The following is a 20,437-nucleotide window of genomic DNA, read 5'->3' as shown; positions in this document are numbered from 1 at the left end:
AAATGGTTTATCTTCTCTGTGAGCATAAAGCATACTCTGCTGAGTCCATTAGGACATAACCTTTTATCAACATTTCTTCAGGGAGATATGTTGATGGCTGCTATTCAGAAAAGGCTTGAAACGAGGACTGAAAATTCACCAGTTCTAAGGGTTATTTCTTTTTTTTTCATCTGGTTTAAAAGCTACTTTCACAATCAGATGTCTGTAACAGTTGCATGCACACATACATTTTATAATACTGTCATCACTGAAGTACCACTTAATGGGCTTCATAGAGTCTCCATCTTTCCTCACTGTCAGTGGGAAAGCACTTGCCTGAAGTAATTTTGTTTGGTCTCTTTGTATAATTCCTTGTGGGAGGGTAATCATAAGCTACTATTCTAGCAGGGGACATCATACTGAGATTTCTGTGGAAAAACTTAAATGTATGACTAGCAGCATTTTTATCCAGTTACAGCATGTTGTAATGAATTTTTATTAATATTGCTATAAAGTATGATCACTGAAAATACAGTCCATTTACTTAATCCATGTCTTTCCACTCTAGGCTGGTCAAAAGGTAAATTAATTTTTCTATCAAAAGCTCTATTCAGAGCTTCATAATGTGGGACATAATGTCTGGAAAACCATAAGTAATCCTTTTAAAATAAAAAATGCTTCCTAGCACATCATATTTCAATACCAAGCACAACTTAGCAGAGTAAGCCTTTAGTAAGCTTTAGCAGGAGTAAGATGTCATATTGAATATCAATAAGGAACTTCCCATTCACCTTAAAAGGCACAGGAGTCCATTGAGATATCTCCTGTCCTTTTCCTCCTATGTTTGTCTGCGTTTTTCTGAGCAGCATCACAGAGACAGAGATTTTTTTCACCGTATCCTGCATATCTGTTTGATGTCGTTAAAGTCAGGTGAAATCCTTTGCTTTTCTGAATGGTTATAGAATCTGTTACTGCATTTGATGTCTTGTAGGAAAAGGATTTCCTCTGATGCTATAGAGGAATTGTCAGAGATCTCTGTAATGTGCTGTTTTACACTGTGGTGGAGTGAGTGTCGGGTAGCAGATCATATGGTCCCTTACCTCTATTCTGCCATGCCAGGTGTTTGCACTGGGAGACAGCTCATATGCCAGGTTGATAGGGCTATTGCAAGTGGTGTTGGAGCTCAGTTCCTCACTCAGAGGTAGACAAATACAGTACTAAAGGAGCACAATACTAAAGGAGAAGTCAGCAGGTTGCAGTCTCACTGTAAATAACCCTCAACAGAGGAAATGGGCAGTGCTCCAGACTTCGCTGCCTCCTGATAACTCCTGGTGCTGTAGGGCTCAGCAGCATTTTTAAAAGTTTCTATTTCCTCCTCTTTTCATCCCAGTTACAAACCTTCTGATATAGTCTTCTCACACCTCTTGTTTTTGGCTCCGGTGCTGACGACATACAGACTGAAAAAAACTCAGCTTGACCTGGTTAAGTGTGTACATGTCTGGGGGTTCCTTGATGGCATCGTCTCCTACCCTCCCTAAAACCTGTTTCCTGGTGTTCTGTGCTGTGAGATTATCTTGGGTTCTGCACAATAGCAGAAGTCATATTTGCTGAGCCAGGCTCCTAAGTAATCTATAAAAATTTAATCGCCCGCATTAGCCAGCAGCTGACATATCAGCACAGTGCTTTTGGATTCAGTTCCTGCTTGTTTTTTGGGTTCCCTTCTTCAGCTACATGTCTAACCTTTCTCAACCATTATTTAGGTAGAAGATATAGAATATACCCTGATCTAAATGTTAACACGGAGGAGAAAAGGTTTCCAATAACTTGGATGATAATCCCTGTGAGTAGTACATCACAGTGGAGAACTACAATTTCATATTGAATACATTGGACATTGATATATACATTGAATATTCAACATAAACTGAATATTCAATATACAGATCAAATAGAAACATTTTGTTTCTATTTTGCCAACTGACACATGTTTTTTCTCTGAAAAAGAAAAGAAAAAGGCTTTTTTTTTCACTATTACATACCCATTCTAGAAGCAAATTTTTTGTTTCATGCTCTCTATATGTTGTGTTATATAATTTATGTTCCATGTTGTATCTGGTGTATAATATAATTTTGTGAGGCCTGTAGAGGGAGCTGTGTCTTATATCTTTCTTTTGGAGTAATTCTCATTTTTTCTAGGCTTTTCTGTAGAATTGTTAGACTCTTGGTCATGTTCCACATCAAGAGTGATTTTTTTTTGAAAAAAATAATCTACCGACCAGAGACTCAGTCACAAAAACCCATTATTTTGTACAAGTTGTCTAGCTTGGCTTCCAGTGTGTGTGTGTGTTTGCCTGTGTGATTATATCCTAAATTGGTTCCCAAGGTGTGATGGAATCATGCAAAAACTAGAAGAAATATCCTGCTCATTATATTCCACAGAAGGAGTTACGGAGGATTGCTGGCTAAAAAAATCAGAACATAAAGTAGAAAGATACATGAAAAGCAGATTCTGAGGAAAATTTATGGTGACCTTTTCTGTGTCATGGTTAGGTAGGTCAGGTAGATAGGCAAGCACAGATCTTATGGTTTTATTTATGCATTACTATATCACTTAATGGGAAAAAAATTACCTAAGAATAGTCTTGTGTCATATGATTGTAGAAAAACCTTCTATATTGCTACTTAGCTGTTTTATGCTGATTCTTTATACCCGAGATTCTTGAAAAACAGGACACAAATATGGTTTTTACACAGAAAACATGTTTTCTTAAAGAAAGGGTTAGGTGGTTCTACTTCAGACCAGTTAAGCTGGTCTGACAGAAAAATATGCTACCTTGAGTAGGATGGGAGCATGAAACCTTCTGTGAAGATGCTGTAACTGGTGACCTGACTGAAAATATAATAACAAAATTCAGGAGGCCTCTTCAAAGTCAGTAAGGGGCAGAAACAATTAATAAATGATGATCATTAGTACTGATATTAAGGAGTCATCCTGCATTCCTAGACACACTTAAAATACTCTTAAAAGCTGAGTTAGGTTAAAGGATCTTTGCAGCTTGCTCAAAAGTCTTCATTTGCAACAGTAGACACGAAGTGCATTTATATGTTAAAGTAAAAAATCATAAACCATCTGTCAGCAAGTGAATTGGCTACGCAACGTGCTTGCTGTGACAAAAAGTGTGGTAGAGCATCCTGTCAATAATTTATACTTACCACTTTCCCTCATAAACTACGTGTTCTCTTAAGCCTTGGAAATGTTAACATATTTTAGATTTAGGACTTCACCTTTTGACCATCCTGGTGATAGTCGTAATTTCCTTCAGTACCCTGAGATTTGCTCGGTAGTTCCCAAAACAACAGTTGGCAGCCAAAATCTTACAAACGGAATCAAAGGGTAAAAAGGCAACACGCACAAGGTATGAAAGCAGAATGATGTAAAAAAAAAAACTGTAACGGCACTCCCAGCAAACATACCTGGACGTTACACAGTGGGAATAGTTTTGCTTCAATTTTGGTGATATTGGCATTTTTTTACCAAAGGCCTGTTTTATGCTGCCATTGTAGAAAGGGTTTGCAAGGAATGAAGGAACCATAAAATGGCCTGTGTTGGAAGGGACCTTAAAGATCATCTGGTTCCAAACCCCTTGCCATGGGCAAGGGGCACCTTCAACTAGACCAGATTGCTCAGATCTCTATCTAACCTGACCTTAAACACTTCCAGGGATGGGACATCCACAACTTCTCTGGACAACCTGTGTCAGTGCCTCACCACCCTCACAGGGAAGAATTTCTTCCTAATACCTAATCTGAACTACTCTCTTGCAGTGTAAAAGCATTCTCCCTTGTCCTGTCACTATACCCTCTTGGAACTAGACTCTCTTTGTCTTTCTTGTAGGTTCCCTTCAGGTACTGGAAGGCCACCATTGGGTCATCCTGAAGCCTTCTCTTTTCCAGACTGAACAATACCAATTCTCTCAGCCTTTCCTCATGGGAAAAGTTGTCCATCCCCCTAATTAACTTTGTGACCCTTCTCTGGACTTGCTCCAACAAGTCGATGTCCTTCCTGTGCTGAGCACCTGTGGCAGTTTGAGCCACGTTAGAAATCTAAAATCCAATTTTCAGGCTTCCCCCACCCCTTCCCACAATTATCCTAACACCGGAGAGAAACTTTCAGATCGGAGGCTTCTGTAGTGGAAAGGGGAAGTATATACATTTATTTACACAAATAAATACTATACAAACTAAAACCAACAATATATATATTACATTTCTATCAATCAGTCCTTTCAAGCCCCTCCTTTAAGTTTAGTCCAGGAAAGAGCCTTTTCAAGGCTGGAAAGTAACCAGTCCCTCTGTGGGAGTGTTCTGGGCCCGAACGCTCCCCCCTCACCAAATTCCAGTTGTTTTGTTGTAGTCTCTCCTCCTCATGAGGTCCAGGAAGATAGCTCTGAGTCCTTGCTCTCCTGCTGCTGTGTGCTCTCTCTCTCTCTCATCCCTTGATTCATAGGCTGCTGCAGTGTAGTTCTGCTTATCAAGCGTCCACGTCCTGGCATGTGGATTTCTCCTCGGGTTTTCGGTTGTCCTGCATGGCAGAGACATCCTCCGGGCCCCTTCCTCTCTCTCTGGGCAGGGTCCGTCTCCAATTTCGCTTGGGACTCTCCTCCCGAGCGCCGGGCCTACCTCCACGGCCCGTCCACTTGGCTCAGCTTCAATGCTGAGCCTCTCCTCCACTTACAGTGGAGGGACAGAAAAGCCCCCCTGCACAGCTTAGCTGGAGAAAAGGAGGGGGGAGAGGGCTTGGCTGCAAAGCCTGCCTCTCTCCTCTTACCTCAGGTCAGGTGCTGTGAGTCTCTTCCCTCACTGCACACACTCAAAATGCTGCCTCTAACTCTGCTCTGGCCTAGGCAGAGCTGGGGGGGCCGCAGGGCTCCCCTCTCCCCCCCGGAGTGGGGGAAGAAGGAGCCCAGCCACCCCCTGGCCTTCCACACCTACACGCAGCAGACACCAACAGCAGAACTTGCCAACAGTTTCCGGTGCTGTGAATATATAATTTTGAGCAGAAGCGAACAACATGAGTGGTGATTGGCTCTTCAGAGAACACTGCCCTGGCACCCAATCACCTCTGAGCCCCCCTCTCTCGGGGAGGGGACCAATTTCAAACTATGACAGCACCCCGGAGCTGGATGCAGCGTTTCTGGTGGGGTGTCCCAGAGCAGAGGGGCAGAATCCCCTCCCTTGCCCTGCTGGCCACGCTGCTTTGGATGCAGCCCAGGACACAACTGGCTTTCTGGGCTGTGAGTGCACATTGCTGGGTCATGTCCAGCCTCTCACCCACCAGCACCTCCAGGTCCCTCTCAGCAGGGCTGCTCTTGATCTGTTCATCCCCCAGCCTGTGCTGATACCGGGGGTTTCCCTGACCCAGGTGCAGCACCTTGCACTTGACCTTGTTAGACCACCTGAGATTTTCACAGGGCCCACTTTTTGAGCTTGTCTAGGTTCCTCTGGATGGCATCCTGTCCTGGTGTGTCAACTGCACAACTCAGCTTAGTGTCCTCTGCAAATTTGCTGAGGGTGCACTCAATCCCTTCATCTGCATCATTGATGAAGACTTTAAATATCACTTGTCCCAATGGATTACCAGATCCCAGAAGAGAAAAGGCATGGGTAGTTTTAGCAGTTAGGAAGCTAGGGTAGGTGCACTCAGGACTCAGTGGTTTCTGTGAGTGCATTGAAGCATCTTGTAACCTTTTGTGCGTGTCCATCACTGTATACAAATCTTCTCTTGTCGATATCAATCTGAATGGACAATCAAGATAGGAATGCCAAGCCTTATGTAATTTCCTAACGAAGGAAATTTATATGTCTCTTGCTTAGCTGCATGATTATTTCAGAAGTAGAGAGCAGCTAACGGAGATGTGTCTCACAGTGAGACGTGTCTCACTGATATGCACAGCCCTAAGGATCCCCTTTGTAATTTGGTGTAAAAACAAAGAAACAGGAAGTAGTCATTCTGCAAAATCCTGATAAAACATCATTCTTGACACTGTATCACTGTGCTGGAGTGTTCTGTAGTTGTATAACAATTCATAGGTTACAGTTGTCTGCCTGTCAACGTGATTTCTTTTTCTGATCAAGGACTCAGGGTGGGGCTATGGTTACAGTTTGGAAATTTCTCAATTTCCTCAGAAGAGAGGAAGAGCTAAGTGCCAGGGGGCCTGTTACCTCTGCTGCCCCAAGCCTTTGGCTGCCTGTCCTCATGGCCGGTCCTGATACTGTGTGCCCTTACATCAGGCTCCTGGGAAAGAGCTGTGTGAGAAAGATCTGGGAGATATTTCAGCTGAACCTCCTGGCCTGGGCTTCCAAACCTGGCCCTTACCAGGACTGCAACTCAGCCGTGACCTTGACCCTTCCTGGCCACACACCCTTCTGGTCCTGGCTGACAGATCTGACATCTCTGCTTGGCCTTGGACCTGCCTCAACCCTGTGACTTGTCCAGACAACACTGGCCATCCACTGACCCTGGTTACAGTCACTATCCCTGCCCTGCTCTCCCAGCCTGTCCTGCCCCCATCACCCCAGCTATGGGACAGCCCTGCCCTTGTGGACCAGCTGCCTCTTGCTGCTCCCTCGATTTTCAACCAGAATTGCATGAACATAGAGAGTGCTAATTTTATTAATAGAGTTGTTTGAAATCTTGTTCTATGCACCCATCTGTCAGAAAAGACATTCTTGTCAAAGGCCAAATCTACTGTCAGGAACTGCCAATAAGAAAGAAAATATTACAGGAAGAAGCCAAACTCTCTGCTTCATTAATGCCAATTTTCTTGGCTTCTTGAGGATATTATAGCAGAGACCCCTGAATGAAAATTACTGAAAGATGACACCATTCCACATTAGAATAACAGAATATTCCAGTGACTTTATTATTAGTTTAGAAAATAATTTTTACTTTTCTCTAGAATTGTTCCTAGGGTTTTGTTTTTTTTTTTTTACTTCAAGTTGAAAATGGAGAAAAAATTAAAAGGAAGAAAATAAAAAATGAAACGTTATAAATTCTAGAAAGAAAGAGAGATATCTGCTATAGAGATATTACAGAAATCTTCACAGAGTTATGCCAATATCAGTTTTCATGGGTATTTTGAACAAGAAAAAGGAGTTGTTGGAATCTAATCTTTAGCTTTGACATTGGTAGGACTGAGCACGAAAAAAAATAAATTGTTCAATATCATGTAAAAAGGAATGCAATTTTAAGATAACAGAGATTTTTATTTTTATGTGACAGTAAGTTTTATTGATTCAGTGCTGTGAGAAGAGTCAAGGTGGACATGCAGATCAATCTCCTTTCTGCTTCTGCCTCTGTCCCTAGAACTCTTCCCAGGGCAGAGTTTGTCTCGCTATCAAAGACATGCAACACAACTGTTTTCAGTGCCCTGACATGAAAATGTGTGTTATGGTTTAAGGATGGTACTCCCCAATTTAATGCTCCCACTGAAACACTCCAAACCATGTGCTGCTTGACCACCTCCCCCTTCCCCACCTCCCTCTGTGGCAGGATGGAGAGGAGAATCGGAGACTTTACAAAAAGTAAAGATCATGGGTTGAGACACGAAAGATTTACTGGAAACAGCAATGAAATAAGGCAACACACTGTAAAAGCAACAATACTAATGACAGAGTGTAAATGAAAGAGGCAAACAATTCACACATGACTGCTCACCACAGAAACACGAAAATAGACAATACCCAACCTCTCCTTCTGGCACAGTATTCCTCCAAACGGTGCTCCTCCCCTGTCCCCACAATATGATGTGAGGTGGTATAGAATAACCTTCGTGTCCTAACCATGACCTTTCTTAGTTACTGCAAAAATTAACCCTATAATGGCCCAAACGGGGACTGTGTGGGTTGAGGAAGAGAGACATAAAAAAATCCTGGCAGTATTTTGTCATCAGTGACCATGAAAGTCTGTCAAAGCATTTGGCAATCAGCTGCTCCCGTGTGAAGCAAGAAAGACATCTGGTGAAGCATTAGTGTCCAGATGGCTATTTCAAGAGCTAACAAGATGACTTAATGAAATGCTAAAGATGGAGGATGCCAGAGCCAAAACTCGATGTAGTTCATATGCGTCACAAGGGAAAAGGAAAACAAAGTGCCAATGACTTTCTTGTAGAAGAGCTGCTTGCTTAAACAAAATGGAAAATACTGCTTGCTAAACTTCAGCAATATGTAACTCATGAGCATAGTTGAGTGCTCAAGAAAGTCACCTTTGTGATTCTGAAAATCAAAACCAAAACCATGTGTAAACAAGCACACCACTGTATCATAGAACCATAGAATATTAGAATCACAGAATCACAGAATGGCCTGGGTTGGAAGGGACCTTAAAGATCATCTGGTTCCAATCCCCCTGCCATGGGCAGGGACACCTTTCACTAAACCAGTTTCCTCAGAGCCCAGTCCAACTTGGCCTTGAACACTGTCAGGGATGGGGTGTCCACAGCTTTTCTGGGCAACTGATTCCAGTGCTTCACAGTAAAGTGCCTCATAGTAAAGAATTTCTTCCTAATGTCTTATCTAAACCTACTCTCTCATTTTTAAGCCATTTCCCCTTCTCCTATCACTACATGCTCTTGCAGCTAGCAAGAGAGTGATTCCAAGCCTCTTGTAAGTAATTGCTCTCCATCTTTCTTGTCGGGTCCCTTCAGGTCCTGAAGACCAAAATTAGGTCACTCTGAAGCCTTCTCTCTTCCAGGCTGAACAATCCCAATTCTCTCAGGAGAGGATGTTTTATCCCTCTACTCATGTTGGTGGCCCTCCTCTGGGCTTGCTCCAACAGGCCAATGTCCTTCGTGTGCTGGGGACCCCAAAGCTGGATGCAGCACTTTGGGTGGAATTTCATGAGAGCTCCGAACAGGGACAAATTACCTCTCTTGACCTGCTGACCATGCTGCTTTTGATGCAGGCCAGGATGCAGCTGGCTTTCTCTTCAGCTGTCTTGGACAGTGTCAGACAACTGCAATTCCCCTAACCTCTGCCAGGTCCTGCCACAAATCTGTGGATCAAGCGCAGACTAATGTTACCTGTTGCCAGTCCCATGCCTTTCCTTCTAAGGCATTTTAACTTCCTTGGAAAAAATGCTGATAAATCCTATGAAATTCCTAGATGTCAGAGAAGAGGTCTTCAGAAGACATTACTTTGATCTTGCAAAAACATTAGGTGGGTTATAAAAAAGAGTGGGTCCAAAATTATTTTATGTGCATACACAGAAACAAAGACATATATCCTTTCATAAGTACTTAACTAGAGAGTGTGGAATACAGAGGATGCAAAGATTTATTCTGAAGAACATAGTAGGGGAAAGCAGCAAATGCTCTTGGGGTTTAGTGCAAAGGTTATTTCCACAGCCTTGCTCAAGTGGTTTGCTGGAAGTAAGGGAACTTTTGAGATCACTTCTCTGCCTCCTAAATATAATATTTGCTGGGAAGAAAATTTGGGGCCTGCAATTATTATTGTAGCTTTGTGTGGCAGAAGACTCCCACCAATACTTCCAGGATGTCAGTGGGGAGACACTGTTTGCTGTCTCCAAGTAATATTATCATCAGGAAGAAAACGGTGACTGATGGCTCCTTGTCTTAATATGCAATGTTTTAGCACTGAATATAGTGTCCTGAAGTGTCATCATAAGTGTTTAAAGGCAGAAACAGATGGAGGAGAAACAGAAGCATTTTCACAATCTTCAGTGGCACAGCCACGGACACAGGGACAGACACACAAGAGTATCTTTGTCAAAGAGACAAACACTTCCTGCATGACTATCCAGATGAAGCAAGAGACTCATTATCATTTCCTTTCTCTTCTGCTAATTAGAAGTGAAAGTTCAGTTTTCTGTGACCTTTTTTCTTTCTTGCAGAAAGAAAATGTTGAGCATTAGTAACAGAGCTATTAATTATTAACAGCAACAGCGAGCAAAACTTATGATACATAGAAGTAAATTAAATTGGTTCATTTCCCATTATGGGTTAAGAAACTGTTACTTCAACTGTTTCCCTTTGGCTGGCTTTCCTCTTTAGCGCTGACTCAGTAAAAGGTGAGCCAAGGATGGATTTGTTCCATCATATATTAATGACTTCTCTTTAATATTTTCCTTAGAACAAAAGGGCTGTGTTTTTTTTTCTTTTACATCTTAGCTTACAGTTGACCTTTATCGTAAAAAGTTTTCAAAAATGTCACTAATTTGTAAGTAGCACTTTGGCAACTTTCTGTCTTGCTTATAGAGAGCTGTTGAAGAGCAAGAAGTTTTCCTTTTTTGATCTGGATTTTTACTTCTTTTATTTATTCGTTTGTTTTTTAATTTAGTGAGAGGATGTCACTTCCCTTCTTACAGCTGTTTACAGATTCCGTCACAGATCAATATGAACTGTTACTCATTAGAAGTTGATGGGACTGTTTCAAAATAGAAGATAAATCAATCCATAAAAATAATTACTTCTTTTTTTTTTTTTTGTTAGAGTTAACTATTTTCCATTTCCTGGGAATATAATCCTTTTCTGGTTCTGTAAGATACTAGTAGGACTGATATGTCCAGTTTAATTATTCTCAGCATGACAGAACCAAGCTGATATGGGGTGAGAAATGTGTCCTAACCACCAAGCCACTTAAATAATTCGATGTTTGTTATCAATACTTTATAGAATCCAAAGCTTCCTTGATTCCTTTTCTCACCATTTCTGACGCTTACTCTGACTCAGCCACACAACACTGTGGCTATAAAAAGATGTGCAAAACAACTGACTCAAGCAGAAGCATGCCTGTTGCACGTGTCTGGTTAAGATTTCCCTCTTGTAGCTGAATAGGTACATTTTTCTCTGGTGGCAGACTGCAACTGAGAGGGGGCAGGTACCATCAAGTGCCATGTAGGAGCCTGAGAATTGTTCAGTAATTGCAGTTGCAGGTGAGTGAAAAGCAGTTTCCCAGAATTTTCTCAGTTAATTGGAGGGATTGGGCTGATGTACTTTAAGAGCACGTTAACTTTTAAGTTTGGAAAGAGTGTTCATCTGCAGCAACCTCAGGTGATGAGATGAAAGCTGAAAAGCACTTTTTGAGCTTCTGACTCCCACGTGACTTTTCAAGACTGATTGAAATAGAATGTCGAAATGTTTTCTGCCAAAATATGTAAACAACACTGAAAGTCAGATTAATGTATTTGTGGAATTATTATTTGTTCATATAAATTTAATTTTAGCAGAGAGTGCAACATGCTGGGGAGTTTTGACACACAAGTGGTAGCTGTTTCAACTGACAATATCCCATGCAAAGCAACTCGTTGAATGTTTCACCATCTTCATCAATTCTGAAATCCTATTCTTCCCCTAAGGTTTCTGATGTTCTGTACTCATAAGTAGGCTTGGTATGAGAAGAGCATCGTACCATCTCCAGTACCAGTGGGCTTGGGGGTAGGATTTTGTTTGTTTGGTTGCTTGTTTTTGTTGGTGGTTTGGGTTTTTGTGATTTTTTTTGTTTGTTATTTTTTTCTGTGTGTATGTGATTGATTGTTTGGTTTGGGGTGGTTTTGTTTTGGGGGTTTTTTTTTAGTTTTTTTTTATTTTGGTTGTATTTGCTGAGCAAATCTCCAAGCCTTCAGGAAATGTTAGCTATATGTGTTTCAGTTCCTGAAAGTGTTCACATGTGACCGGTTTCAGAAGCACATGGTTGGCAGCAGAATTTCCAATTCAATTACATCATCCATGTTGCACTGCTTGAAGCAGAAAAATACTTGACAGTGCATTTTCTTACTTTGTGACCATCCTCTCAGATGATAAATAAACTGCAAGATCTGTGCTAGCTGCATTTTCTGGATAAATTTTAAAAAATGAGTGAAACGTCCTTTCAAACTGTTGGATTTATTTATTGGTTGGCCTGTCGAAATTGAATACATAAATACACAGAACACAAATAAATACAAGCACCGTGATGGCCAGAAATCAGCAGAGATTCAGTGATCATTGTAGCTGAGGTTCTCCAAAAAATCAGGCAGCAGCATGTGTTTAATGAATGAGCAAATATTGGGAAATTGGTCAGATCCTTTAATTTAAATGTCTCTGTTTGCCCTGAATTTTGAAATGGGGATAGGGAGGGAGGTAGGGAACTGACACAGTAGCCATGAATAAAAAGAAGTGGTGTTTTTTTAGAGTATTTTGAACATAACACGTTCTATTTACTATGTGGATATACTGTAGCACCAGTGATACTGTGGCATTCATCAGTACAAATAATGGGTAATTATCTTACTGATACACTGATTTCTGTTATCTAAATAAAATATCTTGCTTTTCAAGTTTTGTATGTATATACAAATAAAATAAATTTATTTATTTATTTACATATAATTATATACAGATAAATATATATACAGAGAGAAAGAAATTTATAATTTTAAAATGCAGTCTAATTAGAACTGCATAGGTTTGCATAGGTATGGGGAAATTATTGTTACTGCACTTGAGATGTCTAACCCCTACAATAGGTGAATGTGAAAGATAAGTCTGTTCTGAAAAATAATGAAATTGGTGGAACACAGAGAACAATTCCACTTGGTGACATGTTACGTTCACCTAAAACTCTGTAATTCAGGCAATTATGGAAGAAATTTTAGCTGCAATAAAACAGATGCTCCCTATTTCAGCCTGCATACTTCACTGCAAAGTATAACCAAACAAGGATGGTTTTACACTGTTTTTTCTCAAGATACTTCTTTATCCTCTGTTAAAATTGTGATAATCTCTGACTAATTGCACTTTTTGTACAGCCTGTTAAAGGCAGAATGCCCTTTACCACATCGTCTAGGTCAAAGATGTTATTTTAACTTTCTTCCTGCACTTTTCCCTCAAAGGGTTACAGGCACAATAGTTTTTATATGCCATTTCTATTTCATTTTCTAATTGTCCCTTCATGTGTCCTCCTGTTTAGTACATTATGTTGATCTTTCTTGGAGCTGCACCCTGGAACTCTTACTGTGTTTGAAGCAATTTAGTCTGTCCAGCAGCTTCTTTCCTTTTCCTATTATGCAGAAAGCTTGTTGTGTTTAATAGCTCTTGACTATAAATTTCTGTTCAAATACACTTAAAACCCTTACACATATAAACACAGCAGATGAAGAATTTTCTTGTAACGAAATAATTTTTGTGACTAACATGAAAGCATTTTATGCTTAAACTTTATTCACCAAACACAGTGTTAGATGTGAAGAATATATACAGAAAACTCACTTGTGATAATGAAAAGAGTTCTGATATGGCTGGTGGTTTAACTTACTCCACTCTAAGGTACTTTGTTATGTGAAAAGGTAATTTAAATTACCTATAATGAAAATAGCACTCTGATGATTTACAGAGCTAATTAATTTTCTTGGCTGTTTTTTTCCTGGTTTGCAAGGCCTGAATTGTGACAGTAGGGCAAAAAGTGAAAGAATGACTGGAAGACCAAATAGAACATGATCAGCTTAAATTTCCTATATTTTTGATAGGATGAAAAAGACAAAACAGAAAAAAACCCCAAACCTACTTTACTAATACAGGCAATATCCCTTAACGACAAGAAATCAGTGAGAGTGCTAATAGTCTTTCCTGTTGTAAATGATGCACCCAATTTCAGAAACGGAGTTTTGGGTCAACTGTCTTGACATTAGCAACTAGAATGTGCCATAAATTATCTTTGGATCACCTTAGGAAAATGCAGAGCAGAGTACTGAATTCCAGTTAATTTAGTTTAAATTTTCAGCCATATCTACTGGATTTCACAGAGAACTACTGTCTTTACACAGACTGCACTTTAAGAGACCAAAAAATATATATATGTCCTGGATAATAATATTTTTAAAATATTATTTAAAATATCACTGAAGGCTTAGAGTCATATGTTTGGCCTTGGTCCTCATCTTCTATTACTGTGTGGTGAGAAGAGAAAGCTGTAGCACTTAGTCTCTCATAGGCCTGGTGATAAAACATCTGAGTGACAGTTAAAAACTGGATGGCAAAGATGCCAGTGTCCCATTTGAAGCCCCAGAGATCCAGCACAGACATTATAAAGGACCTAAAGCAGGAAAATTGTGTGGATAAATGCTCCATCCATCCCTGGTGGTCAGAAGGGTAAGTCAGAAACGAGGCATAACATCAGCAAGTGTCACACTGGCATTGCTTATTCTGAGGTCAGGCATCAGCTAGCAGAGGATTTTTGTGAATTCAGCAGTCTGCAAGGGCTTCAAGTTCAGTCACTGTGCTCCTGTGTCCCTTGCAGAACTGCAGGCTGCTGCTGCAGGGGGGTCCACGTAGCACTGACAGATGCAGTGAAATTTATTCTATCCATTTTTGAATCCCATATTACAAATTATTTGACCCAAACCAGGCAGCCCTGGCCTTCTTGGACTCGATGATCCCTGTAGGTCCCTTTCAACTAAGCATATTCTGTGATTCCATGATTCCAAACACCAGTCAAGTGGGAGCTCCTTCTTCTCCCATGTTGCCTGTATCCATGATAGACCTATTTCAAGACACTGTGTGCTTCAGCTTTATACTCAGGCTATTCAGTCAAACAGAAATTTCCCGAGAGCAGTGTCTGCAGAATCAGGTTCTGAGTTGCCTTGCTGACTTGAGAGGAGGTATTTGGGAGATAAAATTTGAAGGGACTACTGCAATGTGGAAATCTGCACCTAAACGCCAGAACAGGGTGCTGGGGGTTTGCTGCTTAGGGACTCCTGCCTGTTTTCACTTTCTTAGTTTCGTTTGTGATTAGTCAGAATGTAATTAGTGGAGAATGTTTCTGGTTAATTTACACAACTATTAAAAGATGGAATAAGTGGGTAAAAAATTACCTACTGGAAAAATCACAGCGTGTTAAGGTGCTATAAGTCCTGCTGATGGTATGGTGGCCTGGCATCCAGAAATACCGTACTGGGGAAAGGTGGAAGGAAGTATTCCCTTAAGTGTTTCTTACATCTCATTTAATCTACCTCATGAATACATTTTTAAAGCCTCTCTTAGTCATTTTAATTGGTAAATTTTTATTTTATCATTTTTATTGGCCACTCGCATCCCTTTCTCTAACTTTCACAAACATTCACCCGCATACTGCCGTGGTACATTATTCCCATGACTTTGTACAGTACTGGAGTTTCGACTAAACTAACAGACACTTTAATGTTTTCAAGTGGCAGTGGAGAAATGTTTATAGTAATAACTGTTTAGTACACTATTAGATCCCATAGCACAGTGCAAGCAGCTATCAAAAATATGTAATTTTCAGCAGTACACTGCTGTGATTTTCTGATTCAAAGTATTTTTCTTCATTGTGCTCCTGGTTAAACATACATTTGTCTGATAGATTTCTATGACAGTGCTTAGTTTGTGAGTATACAGGGTGGAAATATTAAAAAAAACTATTTTTTTTTTTAGTCCACTAGACAATAAAGTTAGTTGCAATGATACTGAAAGTTTGATAAAAAGATAGATCATATAACAATCCATACTTGCCTCTCCAACACTAATTACTCCTTTGGGTCGTGTAATATATTTTTAAAAATCTATTTATAAAATATATCCTGTAGGATAAATTTGTTCCTGGAGTAAATAATTTTAATCCCATTGGTGTCAGCAGAGCTGCAATTGAAATGTTTTGTACATTGTCTTTTTAATCCTTCCTTGGAGATGTAGAACTAAAGTGGGTATCTTCCCACATGTAATTTAGCAATTAAAAAAAAAATTCTCCCTCTGGGCTTATCCTGTTTCAGGGTGAGGTATTTTCAAATGGATTTTTTTTTTTTTACAGCTGCAGCAGCAGGGGACACATTAGATTGCCATTACTGGCTAGTCAGGCATTGAAGAACTGCTGAAAATGGAACAGAGAAGTTTCATTGTGAGCTCCTGAAAAGGTGTAATCTAAGACATGAAATAAACTCTCCTTCATAGCTTTCTTTAGGGTTTGATAAGAGGTAAATTGATTCTGGTGACTAGCCTCTCTTAGTATAACTTTTTTTACTGATTTCCAGACAAACAGATGGACTTCAACAGAGCATTTGAAAAAAAAGCTGTTGGCAGTCTTACTGAGAAGCTTCTATTTCTAATTCTTGAACTAAATACCTGGACACTATGCTTCTGGAAACTCCTTTAACAGAGAAGTTAGAACAACTTACGTTGAACCACGCTCAGCGAAACCTGCATAAAAAGACTTCAGTGCAAGGGGAGGGAGCACTGACTATCCTTTTGTAGCCAGCTCTCCCGGAGGGAACAGGACTTCACTCAGATGCTAAGCTAAGCTTTTCCCTGTTGTGAAAGAGGTATCTAATTTTTTCATAGAATTAGGGATTACGCCAGCCATTCACAGTGTAACATTCGTATGCAGAAAGCAGACCAACAGACTGGGAGGGAAAGCTTTCAATCTGCAGAGATTATGCTACTCACGTGCTGAGGATACAGGAAGTTTGGTGGATTTAATTGCAGAAGCTATGTCATAAATCCTTGTTTTCAGCTGTTGAAGACAGCTGTGAAGACCTCAGGTCATTTTTGGTGAAGTTTATTGCCTTTGTCCTGGAACCCCCGTCAGTAAGGACCTCATCAGAACTTTAAGCTGTATAAAGGCTTCACTGAAGCACTGATTGATGCAGGACTTTTTAGAACTGTACAAAAAGCTTCCATGTCTTTTGCAGCCTTTAGTGTTCTAATGAGGTCAGGGCGATGGTGTGGGGTGCACAGACCTACCCAAAAGTGAGCAATGAAGGCAAGGGTGGTGAGCACAGGCTAACACCTACCACTAGTAATGTGAGGCCATGATATGACCACATATAATAGCTAAAAGATGATGGCTGGTTCAAGACTTTAAGGTAATCAGTAATTTTTTTTTTCTTGTGTGTTTGCATTCTTTTTGCTTGTAACTTTTTTTTTTGGAGGGGGGAAGGGTTTTGTTTTGATACTTTATAAAATAGCAGATAAAAAAATGTATCTTTATACTGGCCCATTTGTGTTGACGTTTTTTCAGTGTTGCTGCCTCAGGAGGGTGAAGTCGAAAGTGCTGTGCCCTGCTGACAAGAAATCAAACACTGAATCATACTCATGAACTGAGCTCTAGATCTTGCTGTGTGGAAGAAGAGTAATACCAGTGCCTCCTGACTGTTGGCACTATGACAAGGTCTCCAAATCTGACACTGATGAGCTAATATTTATTTAAAAAAACAAACAAGCATTCATGTAAGATTACTGGAACCATTAGGAAGGGAGAACTGTGATAATATCCAGAGAATCCTTTGCCAATAGAAACTTAGTGAGTGATTTGGCTGTTGCATCTTGGTTTATTTTGTGGTGATTGAAGATCAGAAGGTCACGGTGAAGCTTTTCCAAAGTAATAAAATGCACCCAAAACCAATTGCAAAAGAAATTGGAATACTGCAATTAGCCAAATTCCCCAAACCATCAGGCATGTATATGTAAAATTTTGCTTTAATTGAACTAAAAAATTGCACACTTACATGGAGCAGCTTCTTTTGCTAAGAGATAGGTAAAGAATTTCAACAAAATCTTCTAAACAATTCTTCTCTTTCTTGCTTTTTCTGGTAGCTTTCTTCCCTAGGGAGATTCCTTCATGTTTAACCAGAGCAGATTAAGAAAACATCTCTAAGCAAATCTTTTCTATCCACAGTGTTTCCATCCAAAATTTGATTTAATAAACTGTTTGCCTGATTTCAAGCTGTATTCATCAACACAATTCTTCTTCAAATTATATTGAGAATATTTTATAAAATTAAGTGTGTAGTGTCCACACAGCAATGAATTGCAGTTTATCTGTGAGATGTCAGCAAATTTAGCAGAGGAAGAGCATTTGCTAGTTTTAGTGAGTTTGTTTTACTCGCAGAATGATGGAGTGGTAGCAGTTAATGCAAGTGTATGCTCTCTGTTTATGCCAGAACAATTGATTTGGGCAGAATATACCTGCCTTCATCCTTGTTCCAGCACTGCAGCAGTGTTACAGAATGGAAAGGGCTCATTTATTTAGAACCCTCCTAATTTATGTAGGAGGGTACCAAATCTCAACTCTGCCAACTAACACATATTGAAGTCTAATTTTGATAAAGACAGGCTTTCACCTATAGGTGAGGCGTAAGGATGCTTTGCCTCTTACAAAACAATTTCAGTTTATTTTACTAGGTGCTATTACAGGAAAAGAAAAGCACAAAAGTTACCAGCCAAGTTCTATTTTCTTGCCAAGTCGGCAAAGCCCCCTTATAAAAACATTGACAATCTGACTCCACAAGTATTATTATCACAGTCATGTCATAACTGTCTAGTAGTTAAGTGGGCTTTTCAGGAAAATAATGTTCTTAGATGCACCATTTAGATACTTGAATGACTCCCTCAGTGTGAATGCATTAGTGTTAGTGGTTGCGCTGCTGCGCAATAAGTAAAGGTCTTATTTCTGCGAATGCAAACCTTTAACATTTTGGCAATTGCGTAGGCCATGGGCCCTTTGGAAATGTCTGCATGCAGGACATGTCTGTGCAGCACAGGATCTGGGTACTAGCAGAGGCCAGAAGTGTACAATCACCGTGTCACTGAAGGCATTACACTGCACTTTTCAGCAGAACCAATTACTTTGAGACAACTGATGAGCCAAGGTGGTTGCACTGTTTTTGATTTTGGAGCTAGCTTATTTGACACGGGCTCAAGTTTCTCTGTACAGTCCACTCCGTAAGTTACATCTTTAACAGGCCAAAGTTCTTGAATTACTGGAGCCCCTCTTGTTAGAGCCCAGAGCTAATAATGCCAAGATTGTGGGTTTAATCCCTATGTTGGCCATTCACTTAAGAGTTAGACTTGATGATCCTTGTGGGTCCCTTCCAACTCAGAATACTCTTGTGATTCTGTGATTTATTCACTGTGCTCTTGAGACATACTCAAAATGACCCAGAGCCTATAAACAGAAGTCATACATCCAACATCCAATTCTACCATCTTTCTACAACAAAACTGTTCAGGGGACTCAAGTTTTGATTAAGCAGGTACCTAGCTGATTGTCTGAATAAAGACTCTCATGATCATGGTTACAGTCAAGGTTTTTTGAGGCCTTTAAAGCTCCAAGCAAAGCCATAATTTTTCATATGAATAAGAACTTACAATAAAATAACAGTGACAAAGAAAGGGACAGGATCAGCTTGTATAAGTGGTATAAGTCTTTAATTTTTCTTCATTTTTAAAGGATTAATTTTCTTAAATAAACGTGATTATGCTACTCTGAAAATGTTCTATGTAAACATTCTTATTTCTTTAAAGGAAAGCAAATTCTTTATATTCCTTACATGTTGCACAATATAATGGCACACAGCCCACACAGTGGGTAATTTAAATGAACAGCAGGCCTTCAAATTACACTGAAAGGGCTGTTATATTTCAAGCAGGGAACATTTTTATTATGGTCACATTACTGACATCCTACAAGATGCATACTCATTTTTTTTCCTCTCTCTCGATATCAGACCAACAGACAAATAGCTGGAATAAATGGGCATCTCTGGAATACCCATGGACAGTTCACAAATAAAGCTACCTCAACTTTTTGAGCTGGAATATTCTGCACTGAGAGGAAACTCTATTTTATACACTGCAGCATGAGTTGTATGCAGGAGGCCTCATCACATACAATCAGTGATTCACAGTTTCATTCAGAGCAGACAGCAACTTAATGGCATTATTCAGCCCAGCGAGCAGGGATTTGTGTAATGGGGCTTTCCAAAAGTATAACCACAGCAGTGAAGAGAGGTGGCAGCTCAATATTTTCGGTTTGTGTTTGACCTTTTGTCATACTTTGGACCTTGATACAGCCTTAGCTGCTTCCCTCTTGCTTTGGAACAAGTCTGACCATTTTTCCTGTAACTAAACTAGGACTCAAACAGACTACAGTCCTACCTCACATCTTTAATCTATGTTTGTTTTCTCACCCCATTAGCTTCCTCCTGCCTCATCCTCACTGCCTCTTTCAATTTCAAGGCTACAGAAGTTATAGTTCATTATAATGAACTGCAGCTCATTAGTGCTGCTCTCCGAACCATGGAAATTCCTCCCTAAAGAGCTGCCACCCAAATAAAGTGAGCTAAAAGACTGGGAATTTTGCAGTGTTCAAATGACAGTTCTGCAAGATCTCTATCCCCTAAAAAGGAAACAAACACATCTTTGGATTCATAAAAATGCACAGGTTTTAATGCTTTTAAACACAAGCAAGTATAGATGTCTAGGCATCAAAATGGACAATTATACATTTTTGTTAATCTTTCCGTGTGGCTCAGGCTGTGTCTTTATTGCCCACTTATATGCAGCGTACATATATTCAAGAGAGTTATACACAACTTGCAGGAAGGGTTAGTGACCAGAAAGCTCTGCTAAGACTCAGCAAAGTCTATTCTTAGCCCCTGTTACCAGTAGAC

At 40.0% G+C, this 20,437-nt stretch overlaps 1 protein-coding gene across 1 annotated transcript in view; it reads left to right on the top strand.

Annotated features, from left to right (window-relative positions):
* The first annotated feature begins 10,836 nt into the window (after window positions 1–10,836).
* The window catches only part of DIRAS2 (DIRAS family GTPase 2), a 35,356-nt gene continuing 25,755 nt past the window's right edge, over window positions 10,837–20,437 (top strand). The window contains exon 1 of the mRNA XM_027671004.1: window positions 10,837–10,930. The gene's annotated coding sequence lies outside the window, so the exon portion shown is untranslated. The remainder of the gene's footprint in view (window positions 10,931–20,437) is intronic.

This window comes from Neopelma chrysocephalum, unplaced genomic scaffold, assembly GCF_003984885.1.
Source record: "Neopelma chrysocephalum unplaced genomic scaffold, ASM398488v2 Primary Assembly neopelma1_97017, whole genome shotgun sequence".
Classification (NCBI taxonomy): Eukaryota; Metazoa; Chordata; class Aves; order Passeriformes; family Pipridae; genus Neopelma; species Neopelma chrysocephalum.
The sequence above is the reverse complement of the archived record's forward strand: the minus strand, read 5'-3'. Positions and strand labels throughout refer to the sequence as shown.